At 41.5% G+C, this 15,114-nt stretch overlaps 1 protein-coding gene across 6 annotated transcripts in view; it reads right to left on the bottom strand.

Annotated features, from left to right (window-relative positions):
* LOC102187025 (cytochrome c oxidase assembly factor 1 homolog) overlaps window positions 1-7,787 on the bottom strand; it is a 98,477-nt gene extending 90,690 nt beyond the window's left edge. Inside the window, exon 1 of one of the 6 annotated variants that reach the window (XM_018047005.1) lies at window positions 7,690-7,787. The gene's annotated coding sequence lies outside the window, so the exon portion shown is untranslated. Of the gene's footprint in view, window positions 1-7,659 lie in introns of all 6 variants that reach the window. The other 5 variants (XM_005679338.3, XM_005679341.3, XM_013963398.2 and 2 more) reach the window with 5 other exon arrangements.

Genomic DNA, 15,114 nt, shown 5'->3' on the forward strand with positions numbered 1-15,114 from the left:
GAGCGGGATCACAGTACCCACAACATAACACTCCCAACTTCAGGGGAGTAGTTGAAAAAATAAGGGTACAGTAATAAGAGAACTGCCAGGAGAAATATCAATAACCTCAGCTATGCAGATGACATCACCCTTATGGCAGAAAGTGAAGAGGAACTAAAAAGCCTCTTGATGAAAATGAAAGAGGAGAGTGGAAAAGTTGGCTTAAAGCTCAACATTCAGAAAACGAAGATCATGGCATCTGGTCCCATCACTTCATGGGAAATAGATGGGAAAACAATGGAAACAGTGTCAGACTTTATTTTTTCAGCTCCAAAATCACTGCAGATGGTGACTGTAGCCATGAAATTAAAAGACACTTACTCCTTGGAAGAAAAGTTATGACCAACCTAGATAGCATATTGAAAAGCAGAGACATTACTTTGCCAACAAAGGTCCGTCTAGTCGAGACTATGGTTTTTCCAGTGGTCATGTACGGATGTGAGAGTTGGACTGTGAAGAAAGCTGAACACCGAAGAGTTGATGCTTTTGAGCTGTGGTGTTGGAGAAGACTCTTGAGAGTCCCTTGGACTGCAAGGAGATCCAACCAGTCCACCCTAAAGGAGATCAGTCCTGGGTGTTCACTGGAAGGGCTGATGCTGAAGCTGAAACTCCAGTACTTTGGCCACCTCATGTGAAGAGCTGACTCATTGGAAAAGACCCTGATGCTGGGAGGGATTGGGGGCAGGAGGAGAAGGGGACAACTGAGGATGAGATGGCTGGATGGCATCACCGAGTCAATGCACGTGAGTCTGAGTGAACTCCGGGAGTTGGTGATGGACAGGGAGGCCTGGCGTGCTGCAATTCATGGGGTTGCAAAGAGTCGGACACGACTGAGCAACTGAACTGAACTGAGTAAGAGAATAATATTGGTCATTTCCCACTCTTCACTAATTAATGACATGGATATCTTTGCACTAAACTTGCTTGTCAGAAGCAGCAGTATTCACAGTATACCAGACTAATTGCCAAAGTATCCAACGAGATACTCAGCAGAATAACAGAACAATCCAGACCTCTGCAATGATGCAAGTCTGCAAAATCACCCCCATCTTACCATCTGTCATGAAAAGTAATTTCCCAAAAAGACTGAAAACACAGAAAACAAACATTGAAATCAAACAAGCAGCAAAAAAAAAAGGCAGGAGATTAGATCACAAACAAGTTTGGGATCTGGGAACCTACCCAGGTAAACTTATTTAATCTGAATTCTAGCACATAATTTTAAAACTCCAAGATTTCCAAAACCTAAGACAAAAACTCCCACATACCTTCAACCAGGAAATGGCTCTTTGAATTCATATTTTTAGAAAGGTAAATGTGATCATTAATACATGCCTAAATTACACAACTCTTTTAAGCCTTATATTTTATGTGAATGACAAAAAACACTGAAGCAAACTGATGGTTCCTCAAAAAATCAAACTGAGAGGTACCCTGTGCTGTGCTTAGTCATTCGGTCATGCCCGACTCTTTGCAACCCTATGGACTGTAGCCCACCAGGCTCCTCTGTCCATAGGGACTCTCCAGGCAAGAATACTAGAGTGGGTTGCCATGCCCTCCTCCAGGGGGTCTTCCCAACCCAGGGATCGAACCTAGATCTTCTGCATTGCAGGTGGATTCTTTACCATCTGAGCCACCAGGAAAGCCCAAGAATACTGGAGTAGGTAGCCAATCCCTTCTCCAGGGGGTCTTCCTGACCCAAGAATCAAATCGGGGTCTCCTGCATTGCAGGCAGATTACTTACCAGCTGGGGTAATTACTTACTACTGGGGAAGCCCGAGAATTATTCTATGACTCAGCAATTCCACTTACGGTATACACTCAAGAGAACTCAAACAATAACTGTGTACCAATGTTTATAGAAGCACTATTCATAATAGCCAAAAGATGGAAACAACCCACATATTTATGAACTAATGAACAGATAAACAAAATGTGATATACGCCTACAACGGAATATTACTTAGCCTTAAAAAGGAAGAAAATCCTGCAATATGGCACAAGGATGAACCTGAAAGACATGATACAAAGCAAAATAAATCAGACACAAAGAGAAATGCTATATTCCAGAGACAAAGTGGAAAGGTGGTTACCAGAGCTGGAGAGAGAGGAAACTGGGGCGTCATTATGTAACAGGTTATACAGAATTTCAGGTCAGGAAGATAAAGGTTCTGGAGAGGATGGTGGTGACCGTTGCACAACAAAATGAATGCACTTAATGTCGCTGAATAGTGCACTCACACGGTCAGACGCTAAATGTTATGGACATTTTACCACAATTTAAAAAAAAAGCCAATACTAGAGCAAGAAACACACAGTCCTCCCGACAAATCAGGCCATATGGAAATAATGAAGCCTCAGGTATTGCATGTAAATTAGAATTTTACATGGGAACTATTTTTATAGGGAGCTATGATATATCAGTTCAGTTCAGTCGCTCAGCCGTGTTTGACTCTTTGCGACGCCATGAATCACAGCACGCCAGGCCTCCCTGTCCATCACCAACTCCCAGAGTTCACTCAGACTCACGTCCATCGAGTCAGTGATGCCATCCAGCCATCTCATCCTCAGTTGTCCCCTTCTCCTCCTGCCCCCAATCCCTCCCAGCATCAGGGTCTTTTCCAATGAGTCAACCCTTCGCACGAGGTGGCCAAAGTACTGGAGTTTCAGCTTTAGCATCATTCCTTCCAAAGAAATCCCAGGGTTGATCTCCTTCAGGATGGACTGGTTGGATCTCCTTGCAGTCCAAGGGACTCTCAAGAGTCTTCTCCAACACCACAGTTCAAAAGCATCAATTCTTCGGCACTCAGCCTTCTTCACAGTCCAACTCTCACATCCATACATGACCACTGGAAAAACCATAGCCTTGACTAGATGGACCTTAGTCGGCAAAGTAATGTCTCTGCTTTTGAATATGCTATCTAGGTTGGTCATCTACTCAAAATGTTCAGAGACCCTAAAAATACCTGAATTACCACTACCTTTAAATCAATGAAATGAGAAAAACAAACACCAAATGTTAATAGGATTTTATAAAACTACTATTCCCAGCATATCACAATCAATACACAACCAGCATAGTTACACTGACGCTCTGCACACATAAAATCTTCAAATAAACTTCTGCATGTATTAAGTACCAACTATTTGATGACCAACTGTCCAGCACAGCTCTCAAAAATCTAATGTACTACACTAACCATGAAGATGAGAATAAGAAAATAACTAAGTGTTACAGAAAGCTTAAAGAACAAAGCTGAAGCAGATTTTAGCATGTTTTTCAAGGCAGAAAGACAGGGAGGCACAAGAGTCAGAAACAATGAACACTCTACAGGCACACTTTCGAGATAGTGTGTGTTCAGCTCCAGACTGTCACAATTAAGTGAATACTGCGATAAAGCGAGTTACATGCATGTTCTGTTTTCCCAGGGCATGTGATAGTTATGTTCACACTATACCACAGTCTATTAAGTGTGCAACAGCATTATATCTAAAACCAATATATATAATTTAAAAACAGTTTACTGCTAAAATTAAAAAAAAAAAAGCTAACCATCATGTGGGCTTTCAGAATCATATCTTTATGGTGGTGGAGGGTCTTTCTCTGATGTTGGAGGCTACTGACTGATCAGGTGGTGCTACTGGTAAAGAACCTGCCTGCCAATGCAGCAGACATGTAAGAGACATAGGTTCCCTGGGTCGGGAAGATCCCCTGGAGGAGGGCATGGCAACCCACTCCAGTATTTTGCCTGGAGAATCCCATGGACAGAGGAGCCTGGCGGGCTACACTCCATGGGGTCACGAGAGTTAGACATGACTACACTCTGACTGATCAGGGTATGAATGCTGAAGGTTGAGGTGGATACAGCAATTTCTTAAAGTGAGACAACAATGAAGTTTGCTGCACTGACTTTTCCTTTCCCAAATGGTTTCTCTGTAGCAAGTAATGCTGTTACATAGCATTTTATCCACAGGAGAACTTCTTTCAAAATTGGAGTTAACCTCTCAAACACTGTCACCATTGTATCAAATAAGTTGATGTAATATTCTAAATACTTTGTTGTCATTTCAACAATCTTCACTGGGAGCAGGTACCATCTCAAGAAATCACTTTCTTTGCTCATCCATAAGAAGCAATTTCTCATCCATTAAAGTTATATCATGAGATCACAGCAATTCAGTCACATCTTTAGACTCCACTACTAATTCTAGCTCTCTTGCTGTTCCCACCACATCTGCAATTATGTCCTCCACCAAGTCTTGAACTCCTCAGTTATCCATGAGGGTTAGAATCAACTTCTTCCAAAGTGAAAGTGAAAGTCGCTCAGTTGTGTCCAACTCTTTGTGACCCCATGGACTGAGCCTGCCAGGCTCCTCTGTCCCCGGGGAGTCTCGAGGCAAGAATATTGTAGTGGGTTGCCATGCCCTCCTCCCAGGGGTCTTCTCAACCCAGAGATCAAACCCAGGTCTCCCACACTGCAGGCGGATTCTTTACCAGCTGAGCTACTTGGGAAGCCTGACAGTGTAATACCTGCTTTCACCTGAACACTTAGAGGCCGCTGCAGGGTTATCAATTAGCCTAATTTCAATGTTACATTTCAGGGACTATGGAAGCCCAAGGAGAGAGGGAGAAACAGGGTAACAGTCAGCTGGTGGAGCAGTCAGAACACACACGTTTCTCAATTAATTTCACTGTCTTATACGGGCACAGTTCATGGCACCCCAAAACAATTAACAATGGCAACATCGAGGATCACGGTTGACAGATCACCATAACAAATTAATAATAATGACAAAGTTTGAAATATTGTGAGAATTACTGCAATGTAACATAGAGACACAAAAAGTGAGCAAATGTTGTGGGAAAATGGCACCAATAGAGTTGTTTGGTGCAGGTTTGCCTCAGAGACCTTCAATTTGTAAAAAAAAAAAAAAAAACACAATAATTAAAGCACAATAAAATAAGGCTTGCCAATAAAGCTAAATGGCAACCCACTCCAATACTCTTGCCTGGAAAATCCCATGGATGGAGGAGCCTAGTAGGCTGCAGTCCATGGGGTCGCTAAGAGTCAGACACGACTGAGTGACTTCACTTTCACTTTTCACTTTCATGCATTGGAGAAGGAAATGGCAACCCACTCCAGTGTTCTTGCCTGGAGAATCCCAGGGATGGGGGAGCCTGGTGGGCTGCCGTCTGTGGGGTCGCACAGAGTCGGACACGACTGAAGTGACTTAGCAGTAAAGCTAAACATAGTACCAGCAACTCAGACAAACCAGGTAACTAACATGTTAGTTTCTGTATTCCTATCATTAAAGAACAGTATCCCAAACAACCACCCAGAAGCCTTTTAAGGAAAACATTCACAGTACTGACCACATAAAAACATAAAGCATTAGAATAGTAAAATACAGAAAAAAGTTAACAAGTAGTCTGAAAATATCTGTCCCATATCTAACAGCTAAGGGGCTAATATCTTTACAGAAAAAACTCCTACAAATCAATAAGGAAAAGGCAAAACCAGCAAGGAACAGAAAAATTATATAAACTGTTTTCCACTGCTTCATCTTTCAATCTTAAAATGCTGCTCACAGGTTCTTCACATCGATTTTCCTAAGCCTGGTCTTTCACACTTAGTAATTCACTCTGAATTACTCCCACAGATCTGTACATGGTCTCCAGGAAAAGTCAAAATTAAGCTCATGTGCTTCCCATTTAAAGGAACTATTGCATAATCCCGAAGACTGTCATACACCTGATGAAAGACTTGACCTAGAATACATAAAGCACTCTTACAACTCAATGGTAAACAACAGCTTAGTTTTTAAATGCGCAAAGGAATGAATAGACATTTCTCCAAAGAAGATATACACGTGGCCAATAGCACACAAAAAGATGCTCAACATTAGACATCAGGGAAATACAAATCAAAACCACAATGAGACAATGCTTCACACCCACTAGAACAGCTAGAATTAAGAAAAAAAAATTAAAAAGATAATAAGCGTTGGCAAGGATGTGAAGAAATCAGAACCTTTATACTGCTTATAGGAATATAAAATGGGGCAGCTGCTTTAAAAAAAAAAAAAAGTCTGGTAGTTATTCAAAATGTTAAATGTAGAATTACCGTTATGACCCAGGAATCCTACTCTTACGTACATAGCCAAGAGAAATGAAATCATTATGCTTCCACAAAAAAACGTGTACACCAATGTTCACAGCAGCATTATTTAGGATAACCAAAACAACTGAAACACCCATCAACAGGACCAACGGATAAATAACTGGTGGTATATCCACACAGTGAAACAATATTTAGCAATAAAAAGAAATGAAGTGCTGATACACTTCAACATGTTAAGCGAAAGAAGACCACATGGTTTATAATTTTATTTATCAGCCTATTCTAGAATTGTCCAGAATTGACAAATATATTTATATATTCAGATTAGTAGTTCTTTAGAGCTAAAAGTGGGGTAAGTTAAGGAGGAACTCAAGGGAGACTGCTAATGGGTACAAGGTGTCTTTCAGGGGCAATGAAAATGGTTTAAAACTGTGGTTGTCGGATGTACAACTTTGTGAACGCACTAAAAAGCAATGTGTGTTTTAAAATTTCATGGTGTGTGAACTATATCTCAATCAAGCTGTTATTTTTCAAAAGGACTGCAGGTTGGGCTTTTTCTCCCCAATGTTAACTCCATTTTCCCCCCAGTTCCTAAAACAGTGTCTGGCAATAACCACGAATTCACTAAATTCTGACTGAATGGAAAAGTAAATTTCCAAACGTGGGTAAACCATTATAAAACACTATCATAGCCAAAGAGATGAAATTACTGCAGGATGGCATGACAGGGGCATAGAGCATGTATGTGTAAGTGCGTTTCCCATGAACAGGAGATGAGACTGAAAAATTCAGCAGAAACAAGACTTTGAAGTGTCTTCAATCCAGCCAAAGGAATTTGTACTATCCTGAATCAAATGGGAAGGCCAGTAAGGTTTTAAGTAGAGGATTAACAGTCAGATCTGTGTTTTAAATGTGTAAGTTTCAAGTAGAGAGTTGCTTATATCCAAAGGTGAAGGTGAGCAATGCCCCTCAGGTAAGAATAAAGAGGAATAAGGGGAAGAGACCAGGAAAAGTAGCAAAATATAATACTTGTGGATTTTTTAAATTACAGCCCTTTCCACACACGCACAGACTGACAAACATGCATACGCACGCTTATACGAACACCCGAAAATCACTTAAACGCTGAAAATCACTTCTATGGTCAGCCCCCTTATGGAGCTCAGCTGTGATGGAGACGAATGATCAGGACCACCGAGCCACAGTAATCTTTTATACAATCATCTAGGCAGGGTCTCTCTCAAACTGTTGTAACCTGGGACCACCGACAAAGTGCAGTTCCACCTCTTCACAAATGTGCTCCTGGAAACGCTCACCAAGGACCACGGGGCAAGGTCACGATTAGCCCACCAGGGGTCACCCAATCAGGCAGCTCCAGGAGGTGGCGACCCAGCAACAAGGAGGTGGCCCCTGACGTGCTGCCCTAGCAACAGTCCGCCCCTCGCGCAAAAGCGGTCTCCAGAACGACGGGAACAAATGCTTCTGGACTAGGACTGACCCGACTCTTTTCTCCCGCGTGGACGCTAACCTGTTAGGCGTAGAAACACCTAGCCACAGAGAGCATGACGGCCCCTTCCGGAAGTGGAGCGTGTGGGAGTGGATGGGGCAAACGCCGGCGGGTGGACACGCCCCGCCGGGAGCAGTCGAGACTTCCGACGTCACCTCCTCTCGGGGCTAGAGCAGTCAGGTTTGAATGAATGATTTCATATCAGGGCGCCAAAGCGACGGCATCTCAGGCTGAAATTGGTTCCGCCTCCCGGCTTCTCAGAAGCTTGTCGAGCGCGAGTAGGGCATTTGTCTTCTCAAAGCTCAGCTTTCTGTTTTGTGCACCCCATTAGCCCCCAACATACTGTCAGTCCATCAGCGGTTGCCTAGAAAATTTAAAACCACTGGTTCCTATTGCTCCTCGCAGGGATCTGGCGCTTCGATTCACCTCCAAGCATGCGAAACCACGGGCCATCTGAGCATCGCTCTGGCATTGAAGTCCATCTTGCCGATTCGACTGAGGAACTTAACGCTAATTTTATTCATTAAATATTTATTAAATTCTTACTGTGCTCCAGGGAATGGATTGTTAAGAAAAAATGTAATGCATTAGTACTAGTAATTACTTAATAAAGCGATCAGACTCATCTGGCAGTATGTAAGTGTTCAATAAATGCTAGTTATTATTATTTTCATCTTGATTATTCCACTGTCATCATCAATACTATTAACGTCACCCTTTACTTTAATGACAAGCTTGAAGTTCAAGTGTTACCTACCACCCAGGCCCTTGGATTCTTTAATCAAAAGAAACTGATAGAGGCCAGAGAGAAACAGAGCAAACCATACGGAAAAGAGAATTAGTAAGCTCGAAGACAGAAACCTAGAAATGATACAAAGAGAAGAGAAAATTAATATTAAAAAGAGAGAAGAAAAAAAGAAAATGGGGACATTTTGACACAGCTACTTTGATAAAACAATTGAGCAGGCCATTACATCATATCATAAAAGTTAAGTGTAAACTAGACAATATTTACCTCAAAGATTAATAAAATTAGCATTAGGTAGGTTGGAATGAGGAGAAGGCAATGGCATCCCACTCCAGTACTCTTGCCTGGAAAATCCCATGGACGGAGGAGCCTGGAAGGCTGCAGTCGATGGGGTCGCTAAGAGTCGGACACTACTGAGCGATTTCACTTTCACCTTTCACTTTCATGCACTGGAGAAGGAAATGGCAACCCACTCCAGTATTCTTGCCTGGAGAATCCCAGGGATGGCAGAGCCTGGTGGGCTGCCTTCTGTGGGGTCGCACAGAGTTGCACATGACTGAAGTGACAGCAGCAGCAAGTTGGAATGAATGTCAATTCTTACTTATCTTACATACTGTCATCATGAAACTGAGTCCTGACTAGTTTGTTTACAAGAAATTTTACAGTAAAACTTTCAGTTTTAAACCTGGAAAATTTCTTTGTAATCTTTACCAAAATATCATCTTTAATCCAAAGTCTATGCTTCCTCTATATGTTTTTTAATGGGAAATTGCATGGATCTACTATAGTTTTATATATAAAACTTGTATCTGTTATAAAAAATTGTACCTGCTCAAATATGTTGGTTGTTGAAAATGGGGACATTTTATAATGATAACGAGGTTAGATCATCAAGAAAATTTAACAATTCTAAACTTGTATGCATTTGAACTGTGGTGTTGGAGAAGACTCTTGAGAGTCCCTTGGACTGTAAGGAGATCCAACCAGTCCATCCTGAAGGAAATCAGTCCTGAATATTCATTGGAAGGACTGATGTTGAAGCTGAAACTCCAATACTTTGGCCACCTGATGAGAAAAACTGACCCATTGGAAAAGACCCTAGTGCTGGGAAAGATTGAAGGCAGGAGGAGAAGGGGACGACAGAGGATGAGATGGCAGGATGGCATCACCGACTCAATGGACATGAGTTTGAGTAGGCTCCAGGAGTTGGTGATGGACAGGGAGGCCTGGCGTGCTGCAGTCCATGGGGTCACAGAGTCAGACATGACTGAGTGACTGAACTGAACTGAAACATGTATGCAACATATATCAGAGGTTTGATATATGTGAAATAAAAACTCCAAGGAAAATTAGAAAAAGCAACAACTACAGTGAGTGATTATAACATTCATCTCTAATCAGAATTAGATAAAAACCTCGATAATATATCCATGCAATTTCCCATTTTAAAAAGTATATAGAAGACTAGAAAAAGATTATCAACCAACTTACCCAATTTATAGAACACTTGACCTATTTATCAACCACCTTGACCTAATATCTCCTAGAACACTGCACTCAATAATTATAGAATACATATTTTTTAAAAATGTCTATGCTTTGTTCACCAAGATAAACCCTATGCTAGTCTATGAAATAAATCTCAATAAATTTTAAAAGACTGAAATCAGGTTTTATACTTTCTAATAATAATGAAATTAAGTTAGAAATAAGTAACAGGAAAATATTTGAAAAATCCCTAAATAGTTGGGGATATTTATGGGACAATTTAGAACTTTAAATACTTGTTTTCAAAGAGAAGAAATGTGAAAATCTGAGTTTCCACCTTAAGAAGCTAGAAAAAGTGATCAGCATCACGCATTATGAGATGCCTCTCCTTTGATCTACAACCAGAAAACATCCATAACTCAAAAGAGGTGTCTCTGCCCAACACATCAGGCTTGCCAGAGAATGCCACACACTGGTACCCTTTAAGGTGGGTAGATGGAACACATGGAAGAAGTGGAACCGGGGAAACAAAAAGACAAGAATTCTGGAGTGGGTTGCCTCTTTCTTCTCCAGAGATTTCCCAACTCAGGGATCAAACTCATGTCTCCCGCATAGGCAGATGGATTCTGTACCACTGAACCACCTAGAAAGCGGGACAGATGGGGTATAGGACGAAAAAGTGCTGATTGTCAAATAATGCAGCTTAGGTAAGAGAAACCAAAAACTTGTGCTATAGCGCCCCCTACTGGGACGCAAAGTTCAGTTCAGTTCAGTTCAGTCGTTCAGTCGTGTCCGACTCTGCGACCCCATGAATCACAGCACGCCAGGCCTCCCTGTCCATCACCATCTCCCGGAGTTCACTCAAACTCACGTCCATCGAGTCGGTGATGCCATCCAGCCATCTCATCCTCTGTTGTCCCCTTTTCCTCCTGCCCCCCAATCCCTTCCATAATCATAGTCTTTCCCAATGAGTCAACTCTTCGCATGAGCTGGCCAAAGTACTGGAGTTTCAGCTTTAGCATCATTCCTTCCAAAGAACACCCAGGACTGATCTCCTTTAGCATGGACTGGTTGGATCTCCTTACAGTCCAAGGGACTCTCAAGAGTCTTCTCCAACACCACAGTTCAAAAGCATCAATTCTTCAGCACTCAGCTTTCTTCAAAGTCCAACTCTCACATCCATACATGACCACTGAAAAAACCATAGCCTTGACTAGATGGACCTTTGTTGGCAAAATAATGTCTCTGCTTATAACTTTTATAAAAAAGTTGGTCATAACTTTTCTTCCAAGGAGTTCAGTTCAGTTCAGTCGTTCAGTCGTGTCCGACTCTGCGACCCCATGAATTGCAGCACGCCAGGCCTCCCTGTCCATCACCATCTCCTGGAGTTCACTCAGACTCACGTCCATCGAGTCAGTGATGCCATCCAGCCATCTCATCCTCTGTTGTCCCCTTCTCCTCCTGCCCTCAAATCCCTCCCAGCATCAGAGTCTTTTCCAATGAGTCAACTCTTCCCATGAGGTGGCCAAAGTACTGGAGCTTCAGCTTAAGCATCATTCCTTCCAAAGAAATCCCAGGGTTAATCTCCTACAGAATGGACTGGTTGGATCTCCTTGCAGTACAGGAGACTCTCAAGAGTCTTCTCCAACACCACAGTTCAAAAGCATCAATTCTTCGGCACTCAGCCTTCTTCACAATCCAACTCTCACATCTATACATGACCAGTGGAGAAACCATAGCCTTGACTAGATGGACCTTAGTCAGCAAAGTAACATCTCTGCTTTTCAATATGCTATCTAGGTTGGTCATAACTTTTCTTCCAAGGAGTAAGCGTCTTTTAATTTCATGGCTGCAGTCACCATCTGCAGTGATTTTGGAGCCCCCAAAATAAAGTCTGACACTGTTTCCACTGTTTCCCCGTCTATTTCCCATGAAGTGATGGGAAATAGATACCATTCCCAGATGCCATGATCTTTGTTTTCTGAATGTTGAGCTTTAAGCCAACTTTTTCGCTTTCCTCTTTCACTTTCATCAAGAGGCTTTTTAGTTCCTCTTCACTTTCTGCCATAAGGGTGGTGTCATCTGCATATCTGAGGTTATTAATATTTCTCCCAGCAATCTTGATTCCAGCTTGTGTTTCTTCCAGTCCTGCGTTTCTCATGATGTACTCTGCGTATAAGTTAAACAAGCAGGGTGACAATAGACAGCCTTGACGTACTCCTTTTCCTATTTGGAACCAGCGTGTTGTTCCATGTCCAGTTCTAACTGTTGCTTCCTGACCTGCATACAGATTTCTCAAGAGGCAGGTCAGGTGGTCTGGTATTCCCATCTCTTTCAGAATTTTCCACAGTTTCTTGTGATCCACACAGTCAAAGGCTTTGGCATAGTCAATAAAGCAGAAATAGATGTTTTTCTGAAACTCTCTTGCTTTTTCCACGATCCAGCGGATGTTGGCAATTTGATCTCTGGTTCCTCTGCCTTTTCTAAAACCAGCTTGAACATCAGGGAGTTCACGGTTCACGTATTGCTGAAGCCTGGCTTGCAGAATTTTGAGCATTACTTTACTAGCATGTGAGATGACTGCAATTGTGCAGTAGTTTGAGCATTCTTTGCCATTGCCTTTCTTTGGGATTTGAATGAAAACTGACCTTTTCCAGTCCTGTAGCCACTGCTGAGTTTTCCAAATGTGCTGGCATATTGAGTGCAGCACTTTCACAGTGTCATCTTTCAGGATTTGAAATAGCTCAACTGGAATTCCATCACCTCCACTAGCTTTGTTCATAGTAACGCTTTCTAAGGCCCACTTGACTTCACATTCCGGGATGTCTGGCTCTAGGTGAGTGATCGCACCGTCGTGACTATCTTGTCGTGAAGTTCTTTTTTGTACAGTTCTTCTGTGTATTCTTGCCACCTCTTCTTAATATCTTCTGCTTCTGTTAGGTCCATACCATTTCTGTCCTCTATTGAGCCCATCTTTACATGAAATGTTCCCTTGGTATCTCTAATTTTCTTGAAGAGATCTCTAGTCTTTCCCATTCTGTTGTTTTCCTCTATTTCTTTGCATTGATTGCTGAGGAAGTCTTTCTTATCTCTCCTTGCTATTCTCTGGAACTCTGCATTCAGATGCTTATATCTTCCCTTTTCTCCTTTCCTTTTTGCTTCTCTTGTTTTCACAGCTATTTGTAAGGCCTCCCCAGACAGCCATTTTGCTCTTTTGCATTTCTTTTCCATGGGGATGGTCTTGATCCCTGTCTCCTGTACAATGTCACGAACCTCATTCCATAGTTCATCAGGCACTCTATCTATCAGATCTAGTCCCTTAAATCTATTTCTCACTTCCACTGTATAATCATAAGAGAATAGCCCCCAATTATTAATCCGTTTAATCATTATTGTTTCTGTCCTCAAGTCATGTTCCACTCTTTTGCAACCCCATGGACTGTAGTCTACCACGCTCCTCTGTCCCTGGGATTTTCCAGGCAAGAATGTTGGAGTGGGTTGCCATATCCTTCTCCAGGGAGTCTTTCTGACCCAGGGATCAAACCCACGTCTCTTGCATTAGCAGTTGGATCCTTTAACACATTAGAACCATGTAAAAATAAACTGGCTGAGGAACAACTCATCAAGCACCATGAAAAACCGCAGTAACATGGAATATTGTGAGCTACCTCATAGAGAATTCAAAATAGTTGTTATGTAGAAATTCAAGCTGCAAGAAAACTCAGAAATGCAGTTCAGTGAACTCAGGAAACAATCAATGAGCATAAGGAATGCTTTACCAAAGAAGGTAAAACTCTAAAAAATCACCAAACAGAAATAATTCTGAATAAGTGAATAAATAACTGAATAAGTGAGATTAAGAACACAATAGAAAGCACTGGGAATAGAGCAGACCGTACGGAGAAGAGAGTTAGCCCGCTCAACGATAAAACCTAGAAAGGATGCAGGTAGGAAGGAAGAGAAAATTAAGATGAAAAAGAGACAGAAATTCTATGGAATTGTCCAACTCTATTAGGAATGGCAATATTAGGTAATGGGCATCCCAGAAGGAGAAGAGAGGGAGAAGGGAATAGAGAGTTTAAAGAAATAACAGCTGACAACATCTCAAACATAGGGGAGGAACTGGATATACCAGTCTACGAAGCTAATAGGACATATAATTACCCCCAGTGCAAAAAAAACCTTCTCCAATACACATTATATTAAAACTGCTAAAAGTTAATGATAAATAAAAAATTTTAAAGGCACCCAGGGAAAAAGGATGACAACCTACAATGAGTCCCATTAGGCGATCAGCAGATTTCTCCACAAAAAATCTATAGTAATCAAAACAGTACCGTATTATCAGAAAAACAGACACATAGATCAGTGGAACAGAACTGAGAGCCCAGAAATAAACCAACATGTATTTGGGGAATTTATTTATAAGAAAGGAGCAAAGAACATACAAGGGAGAAAGAATAGTCTCTTTAATAAATGGTGCTGGGAAGATGGGAAAAGAATGAAACTAGACTACTATCTCATACCATACCAAAAAATCAACTCAAAATGGATAAAAGACTTGAGTGTAAGAACTAAAACCACAAAACTCCTAAGTGAAAACATAGGCAGTAAACACTTCGACTTAGGTCTTAGGAGTATCATTCTAGATATTTCCCTCAGGCAAGGGAAATAATAGCAAAAACAAACAAACGGGACTACATCAAACTAAAAAGCTTCTGAACATCAAAGGAAACCATGAACAAGAGGAAAAGACAATCTACTGAGTGGAAGAAGCTATTTGCAAATCATATATCTGATCAGGGGTTAATACCCAATTACAGGGTAGGAGGGTTCAATTCCTGGCAGGGGAACTAAGATCCCGCCTAGCACACAGCATGGCCAAACAAGACAGGTAGAATTTGGGCAAAGGAAGGGTAGAATATTTCTGCCTACACAGGAAATATTGTGAGACAAAGCACAGAGATAAGAAAAGGAACACCTAATTTCTGAAATTATATAAACATTACATGGATTGGCAAGTAATGCACACCGAAGTTTTAAAAACTTTTATTTTGCAATAACTATAGATTCACAGAAAGTTTGAAAAAAATGTAAAGGGAGGGCCTATGCACCCTTCACCCAATTTTCGCCAGTGGTAACATTTGCTATTGTGCAATAGCAAACCCAGGAAACTGACATTGTTATAATCCACAGTTTACTCAGATTAT

Source organism: Capra hircus, chromosome 4 (genome assembly GCF_001704415.2).
Source record: "Capra hircus breed San Clemente chromosome 4, ASM170441v1, whole genome shotgun sequence".
Taxonomy (NCBI): Eukaryota; Metazoa; Chordata; class Mammalia; order Artiodactyla; family Bovidae; genus Capra; species Capra hircus.